Raw genomic sequence first — 6,746 nt, forward strand, 5'->3', positions numbered from 1 at the left:
TTTTTTTTTTTTTTTTCCTTTCTGAGCCTTCTGCTCCGGCTTCTTCCGGTTCTCTATGGTTTATTGGGAGGAGCAGTAGGCCGCGCTTCCGGTTACCTTAGCAACGGAGGACGCCGGAAGCAAGTGGCCTCTGAGCCAGCCCGGCTTGTCAAGGAGCTTTTTAGGCGAGATTAGACACGCGTAGGAACTGCTCAGTGCTTTCTTCCTTTACGTGTTTTTCCATGCTGCGAGGATTGACTTGCATCTGCAAGTTTTTTCTAACCCCGGTAGCGAGCCGGCTCTGTGTGTTGTATGAGTGTGTCTCTTCGAACCGTCTTGTTCAGGCAATGACGTTTCTTGGGAAATAAAGTGAAGAACTATACGCAGCATGGAACTGGATACGAAGTCACTCCAGCCTCTTTCCCTGACACTTCCCATCCAGCCATCAGGAATTACCGCTTTGTCATTCCGTCAAACGCCTTGCTGTGCGTGTGTGCGTGTGCGTGATTTGCTTGGGATGGAACTCAGAGGCATTGTACCTCCGAGCTACACTCTCAGTCCTATTTTATTTTTTATTTAGAAACAGCCTCGCTAAGATGCTGAGAACCTCATTAAATTGGTGAGGCGTGGAACCGCCGATCCTTCTGTCTCAGCCTCCCAAGTACTAGGATTACAAGCGTGCGCTAGCACGTCCAGTTAAACGCTTAGTTTTCTGTTCTTCCTTCCCTTTTTTCTTTTGTGCTACTTCGGAGAATTGAGCCCAGGGGCATTCTACCTCTGAGCTACATCTCCAGACCTATTTTATCTTTTATTTTGAAGTAAGGTCTCACTAAATTGTGGAGAGCACCATGCCCAGCTTAAACACTTAGCTTTAACGTTCACACTCCTTTCCTCCCCTGCCTTGTTCTTCAGGACTTAGCTTACTCTGTTTTTCTGATCTAAAAGAGGCTTCTTGCCAGCCATGGTGGCACATGCCTGTAATCATAGTACTTGAGAGGCTGATACAGAAGGATCACAGGTTCCTGGACTGTCTCAGTTACTCAGTGAGGCCCTCTGCAACTTAGTGAATACTTGTTTCAAAATAAAGAATAAAAAATAAGGCTGCATTCCGACTGGAGGTTCAGGGTTCACGGACAGCTTCAACTACCTAATGAGGTCCTTTGTTTCAAAATAAAGAATAAAAAATAGGGCTGGGGGTGTAGTTCGGAGGTAGAATGCCCCTGGGTTTCATCCCCAGTACCTTAAAAAAAGGCTGGGGTGTAGCTCAGAGGTAGAATTTCCCTGGGTTCCATCCCACTACCACAAAAGTAAATAAATAATAAAGAACAAAAAATAGGACATGGAGTGTAGCTCAGAGGTAAGATGCCTCTGGGTTCAATCCCTAGTACTGCAATAAATAAATAATAAAAAGTGAAACAGGCTGATAAAATGCCCCTGGGTTACGCCGGGTGTGGTGGCACACACTTGTAATTCCCGTGCTTGGGAGGCGGAGACAGGAGGATGGCGCAGGTTCGAAGCCAGCCGTACTGGCGTAAGAGACCCTGTTTCAAAAATATAAAATAGGTCTGAGAGTGTAGCCCGGAGGTAGAAGGGCTTCCAGGAACCCCAGTACCACTAAAAAAAAAAAAAAAAAAATGCCCCTGGGTTCAATCCCCTGTACCAATAAATAAATAATTCTTAACATTTGATATGATTCCTCTCAATTCTCATTCCTAGAATTAGATCCCCTGGGCCCAATATTTCATAATTTTTGGATGAATACATTTTAGACTGGAATCATGATTTAGATACAAAAATCTTTGTAGCCTTGGGCAATGAAGATGATAAAGATTACTGCATATAAAGTAACCTGCTCCAACAACTTTACATACATTAACTACTATTAGTAAGTGCTATTATTGAAATCAGAGAGCACAGTAGTTAAAAAGCATGGCCTCTAAATTTAAGCCACTAGGTAAAATCCTCGCTCTACCACTAGATGGCTATGACAGGTTAGTTAACCACTTTGTGCTTTAGTTACCTCATATAAAATGTAATGTTGATCACCTCCCACATCCGCGTGCATAATTGTTTTATAAAAAGTAAATGAGGCGTGGTGGCGCACGCTTGTAATCCCAGTAATTGGGAGGTTTAGACAGGAGGATCCGGATTCATGGCCAGCTTCAGCTATGTAGTGAGGCCCTCTGCAACTCAGTGAGACTTGGTTTCAAAATTATAAAGACTAAAAAAACAGGACTGGGGGTGTAGCTCATAGGTAGAATGCCCCTGGGTTCCATCCTCAGTATCACAAAAAAACCAAAAAGAATAAAAGAATTTTAAAAAAGAATAAAAAATCAGGCTGGGGATATAGCCCCAGAGGTAGAATTCCCCTGGGTTCAATCTCCAGCACCACATACACATACACAAAAGTATGATAGCTGGGCGTGGAGGAATGTGCCTGTAATATACTTGGTAGGCTGAGATAGGAGAATGACAGGTCTGGGACAATGCAGAGACTCTCAGTAACCTAGCAAGACCGTGTTTCAAAACAAAAACAAGCCTGGGGTAGCTCAGAGGTAGAATCCCCTAGATTCAACCCCCAATATCCCCCTCAAACAGGGGGAGTTAGGTGGCTCACACCTGTAATTCCAGTACTGGGAAGGTTAAGACAGTAGAATCACAGGTTCAAGGACAGCCTCAGCAACATTGCCAGACTGTTTTCAAATAAAAAATAAGAAATAGGATGAGGGGTTTATCCCAGAGGTAGACTGCCCCTGGATTTAATCCTCAGTACCACAAGAAATTACTTTTTCTAGGTTCTTTATCTTCATTATTTTGGCTCACCTCTAGAACAACCCCATGAGGGCATATAACACCACAGGGCTCAGAAAAGTTCAATACTTTTCCTATGGTCACATAGCTAAAAAATCTGTAGCATTTGATTTCAGGGTCAGTTTAAAGTGATTTATTCTCATTTTTTTAAAATAAAATCTTCAGTATTAACCTGTCTCTAAATGAAACACTCCTCCTCTGTGTTCTCAGGGCACTTTCTTTTCTGTTGCAGTTTTGATGATTGTTATGTTTTGGGGGAACTGTTCCTGGGGACCTCAGGTAGGTTCTGGGAAACTTCCCATAGGTGCGGGTTCTTGTTCTGAACCAGGATTGATATACACTAGTCCTAACTCTTGCTGAAGATTTAAATGAGTTTATTATTTAAAAGATAGAAATACAGTGGTGGCCAGAAACGAGGTCACCAGAGTTCAAAATGTAAAACAACTTTTTATAGATACAAAGTCCCCCATCTTGCTCTACCACGTAATCCTATGACCTAGGTGTAAGTCTGCCCCTTAACTCCATACAGACCTCTTTTGTTATACTTATGGGGATTTTGGGGCCTGGCAAAAACCTTCCTGCCTAACTGCAGGTTTCTTTGTTAAGACCAGAATGATTTACAAGGTCAAGGTCCCTTTCCTTTCACAAAGGTCAGTACCCTTCTCCTATACTCTTGGGGAATTCTTAGCTCCTCCCTAGATATCATTTATTATGCAACCTATTTTTAGAATATGAAAGTCCTGGGTCCCAACTTCTCCCTCCACTTGCTAATTACTTTTAGTGAGGGTACTTTGCATTATAACAGCAGCCTGAATGCCTGGCAGTAACCAGGCCCTAACTGCCTTTCTCTTTCACAGATCTGAACTCCATTTTCTATATACTGATTTTTGACAAATGTATGAATAACCAAAACTTCTTTTTCAGATCTTTTTAGGCCATTTCCTAATAATGATACATTAATACGTTTTGATGCATCTTCCTAACGCTGGTACATTTTCTTTTTTTTTTTTCCTTTTTTTTTTTGGTGGAACTAGGAATGGAACCCAAGGGCATTCTACTTTTTTTTTTTTTTTTTTTTTTGGTGGTACTGGGGTTCCTGGAAACCCTTCTACTTCCGGGCTACACTCCCAGACCTACTTTTTATATTTTTATTTGGAAACAGGGTCTCCTAAGCCAGCGGGCTGGCTGGCTTCGAACCTGCGCGATCCTCCTGTCTCCGCCTCCCAACCTGTCTCCGCCTCCCAAGCCCAGGGAATACAAGCGTGCGCCACCATGCCCGGCTGGGCATTCTACTTCTGAACTACATACCCCCAGCCCTATATTTTATTCTTTATTTTGAAACAGGGTTTCACTAAGTTGTGGAGGGCCTCACTAGGTAGTTGAGGTTGGCAACGAACCAAGATCCTCCTGTCTCAGCTTCACAAATGCTGGTATTAAAAGTGTGTGCCACTGTACCAGTATTGGGAAGAGGCTTCAAAATGTATTAATGTGCCAGTATTGGCAAATATTTTCAATTTTTCAAATATATCTTTGGTAGTAAAGAAGCCAGGAGCTTCAGAGAAAGGGGCTGCAGGATTCCAGGCACCAAAGGAGATTAGCAAGACAACAGAGATAATTTCAGGGCCTTTTTCAGTGTAAAGATAAGATTTCCCAAGGAAGTGGAAGGATGCCATAAACGAAATCCCAGACTTCTACAATCATGGGAGGATGCCCAAAGCCTTCAAGAGATACCACAATCCGATGATCAAATAACACATTTTGGGGTATAACAAGAGACTTGGGGCCAGTAATAAAAACAGGACAGACAGCTGGGTGTGGTGGCACACGCTTGTAATCCCAGCGCTTGGGAGGCTGAGACAGGAGGATTGCACAGGTTCAAAGCCAGCCTCAGCTACTTAGTGAGGCTTTCAGCAACTTAGTGAGACCCTGTTTCCAAATAAAATATAAAAAAAAAGGTCTGGGAGTATAGCCCGGAAGTAGAAAGCCTCTGGGTTCCACCCCCAGTACCACAAAAAAAAAAGAAAGAAAGAAAGAAAGAAAGAAAGAAAGAAAGAAAGAAAGAAAGAAAAAAAAAAAACAGGACAGACTGGCAGGAAGGAATCCCCCCACATCAAAGGGCAGGCACTAGAGGGGACGGATCTGGTTGAGGACTGACTATAAAATACTCTGTATCCAGGAATTATTGGTGAATTCATTCGAACCCACCCCCATGCCACTCCTGAATGGCATGGGGCCGTGTCTCCTGTATTTCTATCTTTTTAATAAACTCCTTTAAATCTTCAGTAAGAGTCCGGGCTATTGCCTATCTATCCTTAGCTCAGGACAAGAACCTGCGGTTTTATGGGAATAGTCTTGGGGAGCCTAACAAAGGTCCCCAGGGGGCAGTTCTCCCAAACTATAACAGTCAAAACCATAACACTACCTCGCCTGGCTTTCTTTCCATTTTGATAATGCTAATGAATAGCATTTGGCATTGTTTGCTGTGTTCCAGGTAGCTTATTAAACAATTTTTATGTATAATCTCATTTGGACCTTCTAAAAGTGTATGAGTTAGATACTATTAATATTATCTCCCACAGGTGAGATAACTGAGACCGACAAAGATTAAAAACTTGTTCAAGTTTACAACAGCTATACCTGTCTGAGCCAGCCTTTAAATTAGAGTCAAAAATGACAGAGCTCGAGGTCTTAGTGATGAGGTAGAATAGAAAATATAGACACATTTTTTGAAAGGAGATGCATTGGGAAGGAAAATAAAATATGGTTTTAAAATCTGAAGTCTTTAGTTTCCTAACAGAGCTTGGTTATTCTTAAAATGCCAGGCCCATACTTTTAAAGTATAGTGGGCTGGCTCAGGAAACTCCTGAGGTGATTAAACCTAAGAGAGCTTCACCTTTTGTCAAAGTTCCTTTGCCTTTGGGGGAAGATTTCCAGAAAGTCACACGTTTTATTAAACAGCCCTGCACCCTGGCAGCCCTGACTTTCTGTATTGGCACCCAAGGAATCCTGTCCCCAAAATGAATTCCTGCCTTTTGTTACCCTAAAGCTTCAAAGAAGGAGCCCATCATCCCTTATGCCCCTGGCCACGCCCTCTCTAAATCCTATAAGAAAGTATAGATCTGAGAAGCTCTGGGCCATTTGGGGGCAGCCCATGGACATTTTCGGCAGTGTCTTGCAGCTCCTGGTCTCTCTCCTTGCAGCTCCTCTCATGCTCTGGAGATGGCTTGAGTTTCCCGTGATCTGTTATGAGTTTCCCCTGAGTTTGTATCTTTGCTTTTCTTGAATTAAACCTCTGCCTTTGTCTCTGGCTGGCATGTGTTGAAATTTTTTTCACCAAGGAAGCCAAGAACCCACAGAAGTTATCATGCTGACCCATGACATTAGCATTACAAATCTATCTTTGGTGACCAGAACCGGTTTTAGTTTTGTTTTGTTTAGATATAATCTTAGATACTTGAACAGTGCCTGGTTCGCACTACATGATTAAATATTTAATGAGTAAATAGTCAATGCACACTTTCCTTTCCATTCTCAGGGCTAAAGGGCTTTCTCTTTCTTTCTTTTCTTTTTCTTTTTCTTTTTTTGTAATGGGGGTCTCATTCTTGCTGTGTTGCTCAGGTTGGCCCTGAATTCCTGGGCTTAAGCAATTCTCCTGCCTCAGGCTCCTGAGTAGCTGGGACTTCAGGCATGAACCATATCTTCAGGCTTCATATCCATTTCATTTTGAACAAAGGGTTAGGTTAGCTAGGTATGATAGCACACAACTGTCATCCCAGTGGTAGGCTGAGACAGGAGGATTGCAGGTTTGCAGCCAGCCTCAGCAACTTAGTGAGACCCTATGTCCCAATAAAAAATAAAACAGGGCCGAGGGTGCAGCTCAGAGGTGCAATGCCCCTGGTGTAAATCCCCAGTACTACGAGGGGCAGGGGGGATGTTTCAGGTTGTTGGATTATGCA

The sequence above is a fragment of the Muscardinus avellanarius genome (assembly GCF_963383645.1).
Source record: "Muscardinus avellanarius genome assembly, chromosome: 11".
In the NCBI taxonomy this organism is placed as follows: domain Eukaryota; kingdom Metazoa; phylum Chordata; class Mammalia; order Rodentia; family Gliridae; genus Muscardinus; species Muscardinus avellanarius.